Raw genomic sequence first — 12,585 nt, 5'->3', positions numbered from 1 at the left:
TATAAAATTGTGAGATGAAAAAATATATAAAATTAGTTTGTCTTTTTATGCATAGCTTTGCACCCTCACTGTTCTCATTATTTAGACAATTGTGTTATCATTTAACTCTGTAAATGGAGTTTGGTGTCATTAGTAAGATTAATGATGCTAAGACATTTCAAGGCAGGCTTGGACTCGATAATATTTCAGCCTTAATGTCTTTTGCAGCTTGCTTGTGTGAAAGTGTGTTTACAAATGATATGAGTTTGTGAGACCAGAGATGTGTGTGTGTGTGTGTATGTGTGTGTGTTTCCTTTGCTAGACCCTTAGGCCAATTCCTGATGGCTTATTACTGTTCTGTTACTGATCAATACACCAAGTGCCGGAGGGAGAGAGAGCAAAGCAGAGGGGAGGAATGCAAGGTTAAGGAGATGTATATCTAAATGATCATTGGCTCGGGGTGAAGGTGTCCCGTTATGCCAGCACAAAAAAAAGCCATTTATTTCAGACTGGAACTGGATGCTTCTCAAGACATAAATTAGAGCACAGCTCTGCTACTGGGTACCAAAAACAGTAAATCTGGGTCTATATAGGGCCCAGTACAGATGAAGAATGATCTTTTTGTTGAGTTGATTTGCACATTAGAGTCCTCCCACTACATAAAACTAAGTCTATGTTGGTGGTCTATTGTATTTTATGTGATATATGGCCCTTTGGTAACTATATAGATGAATAAAGTAATTGAATGTGTTGATTTGGTATGGCTATGCAATGAACAGTAACACATTCAAGAAAGCTTACACGCAAGAAAAAACAAAGACACAAAGTAAAGTAAAATGTTATTATGCTATCAGGGGACATTTAGTCACAGCTGTCAAACTATCTAATTATGACACGAGGAATTTCTGTTTGTATGTATGCCTATTCGGTTGTTAAGTTCAAAAGCTCTTACATCCAAAAAAGTTTACCAGCTCAGCCAGCCTGTTTTCACAACCTGTAAACCTTGTCACCATCACCTTGGTTTTAGTGAGGACAAAGAAAATTGCTTTACTAATTGCTAATTAGTAGCGTCAAAAATAGGATTTTATTAGGTTGACGAATGAGTAGTAGGATGATAATGTTCTTGTAGGCTACACTAAATGGAGGGGGGGGGGGGGGGGGGGGGGGTCTTTTACTGTCTATGGAAAAAACCAAGCCACTCTGGGCCCAGTTGGACACGGAAAAAGAATTATCAGCACATTATTCCACCACGACTTAACAACCGGATTTGTTTCTCTCAAACCATCCAGTTTTTCAGTTGTGAAATGCCAAAGATATTGTTAAAAGACACCATTTAGCAGATCAACCTGCACCTATCGTATATGACAACTGATACTGGATGAAATTGTACATAGGGACGAGCACAGACACATTTTGTACAGGCACTTGTCTTACAAAAGAGAAGACACGTATGACATGAGTACAAAATACATTCACAAGATCACTCATGTGTATCACCTCTACTGCATAGTCACATAACTGAACTGCCAATTAGGCTGTGAAGCATTTTTTGTGGGAATGTCATATTCACTTTTCACAAAAGAAACCATTTTTGTCAAGTCAGTTGGAGCTATTTATCCTAAATTCCACTGCCTACCACCCATACTTCCATCTTTCTGATAGCTTTCCAGTGGGGACTTGGCCCTGTCATCATGGTCATTATGTTCTTGGTTTCTTGGTGGGGTGGAACAGTTGGGGCTAGACAGATTTTCAAGATGAAAATGTTTATGACTTGTTTATGAGTTTGTCTTGAATGAAATGCAAACGTTAAGGTTGTATTATATGAAAAGCATAAGTTAAGTTTGGCATGCAGGTCTGCAGAAGCCTGGCATAAGGAGAGGCACTCAGGCTGGATATGTGGATAGTTTATCAGGAAGAGTGCTACAGTACATCCTCAGCATGTCTGCTAAATTTCCCAAGCTCCACATGGGCTTGGAAATCTTTTCAATTCCAAGGGGAATTCACATGTACTAGGAGAAGCAACCGTTAAGTGTCTCCGGTTAAGTTTTGCTCCTCAAGAGATTTCATAAAATGTATTTGTTTGTTGGATAAAACTCAATGTGTGAATCTGTTTTGTATGCTGGGCAAACTTGATACAACTCATTTATTCTACGTGGGTGGGTGTGTGTGGGAGGGTGAAAATGAATTATGGAAATTTGGGCTTCACACCCAGTCTGTGTGTGTGTTGAGAGAGAGAGAGAGAGAGAGAATACGTCAGCAAACATTTCTCCATGTGCAATATTTTACGCAGGTAACACAGATGGGGCCCATTTCTTCACTCAGTGGTTAGCGTCTGTACCGTGACCACATCAAAATAGTATTTGTTGTGAAGCCCAGCTCTCCCTAAAGCTTATTGTTGAACAAAGAGGAAAGGAAGCACCTCATTTGGAGTCAATAATTGAGAAATCTCATGGCCACGCAATCATCCCTTAGGAATACAAAGTAGTGGACATGTATAAAAATTCTATGAAAGACAGTGCTCTGAGTGAGTTTGTAGAGAAAACCCACAAATATCAGGCCAGTGATGGTCCTTCATATGACCATTTTCGATTCTATCTAAAAAGCATTAATAATACATCAATTGACGTCTGCACAGGCAGTCATTACTGTTTTCTCAATATAAAGGTATTGCTTTATTTGTTCATCTGTTAGATAAATGCATTCCTGTTTCTAGGGTGGGAAACTCAAGTTCATTGAGTTAACAATTATTGGATGGCACTGCATGAAGTAAACGGGAAAAACTCGAAAGGAGGCTTGACACACAATCACTCACACACAGAAAATGTCCAGCACCTTTTGTTATGACTTCTCCTCACTTTAATCATTATTGACAAAGCAGGGGGTAGAGCAGCAGTGTGCAAGAGAAGGAGAAAGAGGAAGAAAGAGGAGTCCAAGGTTACGGAGGCCACAGATGAAGCATGGAGGAAAGATATTGCAAAGGTTATAAGGAAACAGATGAACACTTTTTTTTACAATTCTCTCATTCTCGGCCCTCCTCCCCTTTCTCCGGCCCACCTTTCCCCGTGTGTGAATAATAAAGAGTGTCCTCTGGCTACGAAGCGGCCGTAAAATGGTGTAATCACAGAAGAGGGCTTTAATAGCCTCCTGTTAAAATTGTCTTAAAATGGGAGTCCTGCGGTTTGCTCTTAAAATGGCGGCCCTTGCACTGTCAGGGGCTGCTCTGGAAAGGGCAGACACAGTGTGAGACAGGATGAGGGAAGATTAAGAGAACAGTGTGTGTGTGTGAACAGTGTGTGTGTGTGTCTGTCACCTCACCCTTACTTCCAAAAGTATGAAAGTCTTAAGCCACAGAACAATTGACACAAAGCACAATCCCAAACAGAAGAGTAAGCCTTTAGGTTTATCTAGCTACACGAATGTTACCTAAAGTCAACCTGTTATGTTAAGTGTACTGAACACTTACAGAATCTTTAAAGACCCGTCTGAACATGACTCAGATCACACAGGCGATGTAGTCACTGAAAATGTTTTGTGTCACTACTGAAATGCGTTATATTTTTGCCTGGTTATTGAGGTCTATTTACCTGAACATCCTGCAGAGGCTCTTTAATTCAATTTGTAGGTGCCGTAAGATAAATATCACCAAACTTACAAGTGCCAGCGTTGGGAAGACGTGCGAGAGACTGCACACTGGATCACAAGGAATTGTGGTTTTAATTCTATTCCAACGCAGTAGTCCAGATGCAGGGAGACTGTTTCGATTTAATACACCCATCAGTCTTGTGCACTGGGGACCTCCGCACGCTCTCCCTCCCCTACACACACACACACACACACACGCACACACACATAGAGGATGTAAATCACTCATAAGTGTTTATTAACATCTACTAGACTCACTGATGTCAGAGTAATTAATAGAGATCGTAACTCAGCTTGACACCCACCCACATAAATGCTCACAGTAATCTGGGGAGGATGGGTGTTTAAGTGCGGTTTTTATGTTGTCCTTGAAACACACTCTGTACTGCACACAGGCACAGACACATACAAACACACATGTACACACACATATACACTGTCATAAAATTCTGACTTCTTTATTCATCAGTAATTAATAATCACCTGGAGAATTCAGTTTCTGTGTGTGCAATTCCATCTCTCTCTCTACCCCCTGTGTGTGTGTGTGCGTGTGGATGTTTAAGGATAGCTTCTTTTACATTCCAGACACACCCACACAGACAAACACATTCACTCTCTGCCACTACTGACTGGTTTCATTGTCTCATAGTTGACAAGCCCCTCTATTACTGTTGGTGTTATTGTGTTACTTATAAAAAGCAGCGGAGCATTGCACATCAACACACATGAATCAGCTTTACTGGCTGTCAGAGCATTGCTCCTTCACTATTATCTCATTATTACACAGACAAAGCATCTGACTAATTCTCTCTCCCTTGCTTGCAGTTTCACTCACACACACACACACTCAAACACACAAGATGTTGCGGCAACCTCAGAGAGTACGTGTTACAGAGAATGTGTGTGTGTGTGTAAAAATAGGGAGAAGTAGTGGGATGCACACAAGTGTGTGTGTGTGTGTGTCCGTGTGAAAGAGAGATGAGAAACAGACAGAGAAAGAATCGGATCTCTTGCTCTCCCTCCCTCTCTCTCTGCCCTGGCTATATTTAGTGTGGTCTTTTTTATTTGTGTGGTGGGAAGTGCTCTATCTGTCTTCCTCACTGACTGTAACAGGACTCCTCTCGTATGGAGTTCTAACTGCAGGAAAAAGAGCAGAGAAATACCACTTCTGAATTCTTCACTGTGCATTGATCAGCAAGTCAGTTTCACACACACACACACACACACACACACACACAGAGTGTGAGAGGGAAAGAGATGCAAGTGCAGATAGTGTTTATCTTGAAATATGATGAGGTCATGAGGTGACGTCATGTTCATTTGCTGCACATGTGGCTCATATTGAGCACAGGTAAACACTAGGCATACTCTTTCCACATAACCATGGTTGTGTGTGTCACTGTAACATCAGAGAGCCATTCTGAGATGCATATTTGCACACTCACACATACCTATAAATGATGGGAGGAACAGACAACCCAAATGTGCTGGAGGGCTGTGTTGAATGAGGAAGACATCAATGGACATTTTGTTCATTGAAGATGTGTACTACATAGGAGATGCTGACACATGTACATGCCAAGAATTGAACACGTGTGCAATCTCTCTCTCCAATGTGAACACACTCACTCACTAGCTCACACACACACACACACACACACACATTCACACAGTGTGAGGACAGGGGAAGTATGAATCATTTTTTTCTGTCAGTATAGGAGAGTAATATGGGCTTCCTTTCCTCCATTACTGTCTCCCCTTTCCTCTCTGTTTCTCACTCTTCTCTCTCTCTCTCTTGCTCTGTTTCTGCATCTCTGTCTCAGTCTCCCTACCTATCTTCATCTTTTTGATTCACATTGATTAATGTCTCTCCCTGTCAGCAGGACTGGAACTGGTGAGGATCCAAGGTCGTCTCAAGGGGTTCTGTGACAGAGAGAAAGAGAGAGTGTGTGTGTGTGAGAGAGAGAGAGCGAGAGAGAGAAACTCAGAGACAGAAGCTGAATGAGAAAATAAAGAAGACACCAATAAAGACAGTCTTTGAAGTCTAATATTTCACTGTTATGATCATATCAGGATCACTTAATAGTAAACCAACCCTTACTTCTCTCTCTCTCACACACACACACACACACACACACACACACATATACTTACATTCTATTGTTTTGGGGGCCATGGAGGACCAAGACCTCCTCGGTGCCTTTATAACCTCCACCCAAGCCTCACTGGTAATTCAGCTGTTGCAGGTTCACTAATGAGGAGCCAGGTGTAAGACACCACCTGCCTCCATACAAAGAAGGGCTGACAGAAGGGAACACTTTGTTGCCCGGGGGCAGCTTTTCAGGGGCTCAGTTCAGTTTCATTGAAGCAAATAACTGTGAAATACAGGTGCCCAACAGCTGATTAACATCAGGCAGCGCACAACAGCTCATTTATAACGTCTCACCCAGAAATACAAATAAGTACAAATCTGTTTATTGAAGGAGCTGATTCCTATCCTTTGAAATGGTTCAGACTGTGTCTGCTTATATGAAAAACAAGGTCCAAATGTGTGTCTGTGCATCAGGGAAAGTTAACCAAATGAAAAGCTATTTACGGTAGACAAATAAGATATGGATAAAGAGGTGAAAGATGGATAAAGGTTTGTCACCACAGGTAAGAATAAGAAGTGTGCCCTGTAAAACCTTGCACACACACACATGCTTAAAGACACCTAGGCCTACATATATTACTTTTTATTTTATGTGAAAGTTCTCGTTGTGCTTATTCAGAAGCCTTTGAAAAGGTTACCCTGCTGAGAAGTACTTTTCAAACTTTAGGAAAAAAGACATCACACTCTCAGTGGAGATTAATCTCAGGAATTGATCCAGCGATAGATCTCTGTTTGTTATTGAATCATTATTTTGCTCAAGACTATGAACGCACACAGTCTCATCCCTCACACCTGATGTCAACTGAGCTTCAATTAAAAACCTTCAGTGTAAATGTTTGTCTGAGAAAGTCATAGAAAGGAACTACTATGACAAATTAATCAATAAAACTTATTAAACATATTCATCTCTCAGACCAAAGCAGAAGAGGACAATTGTGTGTGTGTGTGTGTGATTCTTCATTGGGCCTAAACATGCTGCAGCTAAAAGCAGCCATAACAGCAGTGTTAGCAGTGAATTGCTTAAGGGAATCAGGAGGCTGATTATAACCCTCACCTTGACATAAGGCTAGTAACGCACTAACGAAAAAAAGATGTGCCGCTACCTGAAGTATTTTCTTTCTGGGCTCCTTCCTGGTTCTGTGTTATCCCACTACATTTTGTTCTCACCATCCCTTCCTCTGTCTGAGTCCATTGTAAAGCTGCCTATATCACTGGACCCTAATTTAATCTCCAAGGTTACCCACAGAGAGAGGAGACCACTGGCAGCTTTATTGGGGGGAGGCAATTCATTCTAACACACACACACACAGTGAGAGAGAAAGAGCAAGAGAGTAATTTATTTGCTGAAGAATCACCACCCCCTCTTTGTTTTATGACAGGTGAAACAGTATCGTATCAAAGAGGCAATTTTCTCCCTTCAGTCTGAGGGGCAACACACACATACACACACACACAACAAGAAAAAGGCATATTTTACTTTCCTCTCATCCCTTTCTTCTCTAAAACACACACATTTAGAAACGGGGCTTCTCATTCTGTTGCTCTGTCACTTTGTGACTATAGTCTAATATCTGTTTCCCCGCTGGATGGGAAGATTGGAATATGGGTGATGTATTCAATCTTTGTCAAAGTTGCAATCCATAAGAGAATACACTGGTTTGTCTTTTCAAGTGTTTTGTCGAAATGGAATTTTAGGCTATTTGTGTATCTCTTCTTTTTTATCGATCTCTGTACAGCTCTCTCTGTCTCTCTCTCTCTCTCTCTCTTTCATCTCTTAAACACATACACACCTGAGGTTTTAGTGTTTATGTATAGGGGATTGCTTTAAAGGCTACATGAATTAACCATGTTGTGGTTCAGCATGGAGTTGTGAAGTCATCGGCCAGAACTCCTCCAGCTCAACTTCTCAGAACTTTACATCTCCAGTGGTGTCCAGTGCACCTTTCCTGTTTCCCTGGTGTTTTTGTATGTATGTATGTATGTATGTATGTATGTCAAGTCAAGTCAAGTCAGATTTATTTTTAAAGCGCATTTAACATGCACATAGTGCAACCCAAAGCGCTCCACAAACAAGACACATAACAACAAGACAAACGATGCCGGATGGAGCGGCGTAGTCGCCAGCGTACCCATGACATCAAGACATGACAAATACATTTAAAAAATAACAAATACAAAAAATGCCGGACGGAGCAGCGTAGTCGCCAGCATACCCGTGACACCAAGACATACAATACAGACAACAAAACAAATAAACAAATAAAAAAAGAAAATATATTTAAAAAGGGGGAAGAGTGATGTTAAAATTAGTCCAATTTCCAAACCAGCTGAAAATGTCCAAGGGCAATGATGATCCGTGAAAACTGCGCACAGAGCTGTGTCTTCACAACCGATGCAATGCCAACAAAGTTCTTTAGCAACTGACCAACCCGGTGAATTCACTGGCAGTCTGGAGATAACGTTAACGTTAGAAGCTAGGCCTTGTAGACCGCAGTCTGGAGATGACTGGAAGCACAGTCCAAAGTACTGGGCGATCGCGTAGATCCGCAATTCGGTGGTATGTATGTCAGCATGGGCTGCCCAAGATTACTTACTACAGTGCACGCTGCATGAGTAGGTTATAGTTTGACAAAGATCTGTATTTTGGAACAACCTAGATGCTTCATAGAAATGGTAATGATGGAGCAATATATGAAATATTAACTTTCAAAATGTGGGGAGACATAGAGTGAGATTAATGGTCATCTGCAGTTCTTGATTATGTATAGCCCAACTAAGTGCCATCTAGTGTTCAGAAATGTCATTGCAGGCAGAGTGCTTATCGACATTCAGTATCGGAAACCTGCCCTAGTTCAGGCGCGGGCAGAATGCTAAGTGTGTGTGCGTGAGAGAGTTATGTTGGAGTTTTTCCTGACAGATAGGAATATGTATGCTCTGCATGTACCATTCCGTCCACAGTGCACAAACCTCTCACACTCTCATCACATGTGCTGCACTATTTAAGGGGGGAGCCCCTTTGACACAAAGGTTTCGCCTCTCTTTCTCACACACACACACACACACAGACTTTATTTACTAGTTGCACCAACACTTATGACACACACACACTATTTACTGCTTGCACAAACACTTATGACACACACACACACACCTCAAATTAGAGTGTGTGTGTGAGTTGTATATATGCTACTCATACATGACAATTTCCCCAGCAGTCAAGGCTTCCCTGATTTGTTCTCTCTAAACAAATTGAAAGGGAAGTGAGTTTAATATCAAAGAAAAGACTGACCCTGAAGCCAACTGCCCCTCCTCTGTTTAACTTCTCCCTCATAAAACATTCAGCCATCATTCTCTCCCGCACAGTCTCGCTTCCTTTCTCTATCTCTTTCTTGCTTACCCCCCTCTGTCTCCTCACTCGGCCTCTGTAGGTTGTTCCCTTTTTTGCTCTCTCACTCTTTCTCTCTCCCTCTCTCCGCAGGAGAAGAGGATGAAGGATGGAGGGGAGGATGAGAGGGAGAGAGAGCGAGAATGCACGAGGGACTGTGTCGACACGGTGAATATTTCATCTCGGGCCACTCCGCTTCAATATTTCATACGGTGCTGAGAGGGCAAGTGTGAGTGCGTGGACCAGACACATTTTACTCACGTCAAAACACATCCACAACGATGCTATTACACAGCAGAGTGGAAGCTAGTGGACTCGGTGTGTGTGTGTGTGTGTGTGTGTGTGTGCATGTTGATAAAAACCAGGGGTGAATTCAGAAATGACACACAGATTATGTGATTGTGAGTAAAGAGAGTGATTATAAGATGTGTATGTGCTTGTGTGTGTGTGTGTGTGTTTGTGATAGAAAGAGGGTGGTAAAGGTGTTTATGTGTGTGTGTGAGAGTGTGTGTGCATGTGGGCGGGAAGTATATATACTCTTTTGATCCCATGAGGGAAATTTGGTCTTTGCATTTATCCCAATCCGTGAATCAGTGAAACACACTCAGCACACAGCAGACAGAAAGGTGTGAGGGAAAGGTGTTTATGAATGTGTGTGTGGCTGCGTGTGCATTAAACATGAGTTATGATCTCCGTCTCTTGTCTTCAGGCCACAGCTGGGATTCTGCCCATTATCTGTCAGTCACTTTGTGAGTTTGATTGACACCATGACCCTGTGGTACAGACGACTAGTCTACTGCATCTACAAATCACTGTGCAATAGCAGAGAGATTCCAGTGGGGATTTCTCAAGATGACTGGCACACACTCACACACACACAAAAGGCAGAGAGTGAGAGAGACAGCAGGCATGGACATTAATTCAATTTCACTTCTGAAATCTTTAATAATAAAATGGAGAGGCTAAAATTTGACACATTAAATAAAATGGAGAAATAATCATTTTTTCCTGATTTGACCAGAAATCAGTCTGTGCCTCAAAGCAACTAAATGTAGTCCTTTCACCTTGAAATAATGGCTTCTTTTCACACTGACACAGAAAAAATTAAGTCTTGACATTCTGAATGTTGAACGCCTGGTATTGCACTCTAACGTTGTTGCAAGTAGAAGCATGACCTTTTAAATTAGTTTTAGGCAAGTTGAGAACACCCTTAGCACTAAATGGTCACCAAGCATGTTCAAAATTGACAAAAAGGGGAATTACCACATTGTATAGTGGCCACACATTAGCTACAGACAGAAGGTATGTTGGAAGCCCAGGTTTTAAATACCCCAACTTTTGTTCCTATGTTGCCCACCTTGCTTGACAGCTGAATGATGATCATGATAAACATCATCTGATCTAACCTCATTTTGGTGCACTGAAACATATACTGTATCTACGTGTCAAGCTAAGTCCACCATTATTGCAGTCATAAATGTGTGCTCGACCCGATGAATTAGCCTTCACCAATGTTATAGATAACATTAGTTTGGCCAGAATTGCTAGTCAGTAGTCACCACATCATATAAGGGCAACACTTTCCTTCATTTGCAATCAATAAGTCTGATTTGCACTTGACAAACTGAACAATACTTGCCATGGTAGCAACACTAACATTTCTGTTGGAGCCTTTTAAAAAGCACATCACACAGCAGACATGACATTAAGTTACTGACAGTAAATTAAAATAAATTGACACATAATTCTCAGTATATTAATACCCAAACAAAGGGACATAGACATCATACTGGTAGTAAACTTTACAGGCATATTTCTTCATTTCTGAGTTTTTGTGATGTAAAATCACGACACTTCACATGGCCTTATCTCAGTGCCCATTCGGTAGTATGGTCAAATTGTTCTTAAAGGTATCATTTGAAAGCTTGTTTTTTGTTGACATTGACACATGCTACTGATTTGGAATTGATTTAGATTTTTTTTTTTTTTTCAGAATTGGGTCAGGTGTAAGTTGTTGTCTGACACCAGCCTGTGAGCCAGCCTGTAAGCCAGAATATAACCTTCCTATCTCCAAGGCAGTGAAGAGGGCTCTGTGATATACCTTTGATAGCTGTGTATGTCAGTGTGTGTGACGCTGTCCTCTGACATCAATTTTATCTGGAATTCAGTCTGTCACGGAGCCTGTGTCATGCTGGGTACTTTCATCGTCCCCACAGAGAGAAGCCACTTCAGACATCACCTGCTCAAATTCTTCAGGAGGCTCCGAAGGAGTGTCAGTGTGTGTGTGTGTGCGTGCTTGTGTGTGTGTGTGTGTGTATGTGTTTGTGTGTGTGTATGTGTGTGTGAGAGAGAGGGAGAGAGAGAGACTGTGCATTTGCTGTACTTTTTACCAGATGGGCTTGAAAGTACATGCCAAATCAGACTCAACAAATTATCATTTTAATGATTTTCATAGAGGACCTGTCCTGATTAGACAAAAAGAGTGATGTTATCTTGTCACTGATGTTATTAAAGGAGAACTCCGGGAGATTTCAACACGTAGCTCTGTTGTTCGTGGTCACGGAGTGCTGTCAGTAGTGAGAAAAACGGGGGAAAAAATCAGTGTGGCCTACACCGAGTTATGCTCCTGCTAGAGTTCGCACCCTGGCTGCTGAAACGGGGTAGACTTTAAACGTGCCTTTAGCCTCTTAACATATCAGGCCTCATTTGTTCAGATATGTCAATTAAAGTGGGGAGATGGAAGTTTTTTAGAAATCAATAAATAAATCAAAATAATATCATAGATCAGTATGAAACTGATTTAATTGATACATTCTAACTGTAAATATCAAAGGTGTTCGCCACTAAATTGTAATAATAAATTAATAACTCTCAATATAAGTTAGTGAGTGACACGTTTCCTTCACCTGTTTGCATGGTCCACTGAAGTGCAAATCTAGCAGTACTAATTGTTAAAGCTCATTGTGTGTGTCTGTGCGCATGGACTTGCAAATGTAGAATGGGCACATTATTTATTTTTCACAGCTGTTAGGATGCTAGCCATTGAAAACTTTGTAGTTTACTTCCGAGCCCATAATCAGGAGCCAATGTAGATGAAAAATAATGAGCATGACAGACAGTCCTAACTTTGGGACTCACTAAGAGCATTTCACAAACTCCCTTAGCACTAAAAGTTGCATTTAAATCTGGGAGAAGTAAGATGTAATCGAGAGGACAAGGGCATCTTCCAAACAGAAAACGTCTGTTTCTGTCATTATGTTTAAGTGGAGATAAAGAATAACTGAAGATACCATCTCAATCAGAAGGGAATAATTACATGCAATACATCACCAACCAACCAATCCAGCCCATTCAGTGCCAGAATGGAATTGATTGTAATAGTTTATTGTACAAACAAATGAGTCCAATCCTACAAATCCTGTCATCA

The sequence above is a fragment of the Alosa sapidissima genome, chromosome 13 (genome assembly GCF_018492685.1).
Source record: "Alosa sapidissima isolate fAloSap1 chromosome 13, fAloSap1.pri, whole genome shotgun sequence".
NCBI classification, from domain to species: Eukaryota; Metazoa; Chordata; class Actinopteri; order Clupeiformes; family Clupeidae; genus Alosa; species Alosa sapidissima.
Note: the sequence above shows the minus strand (reverse complement) of the source record.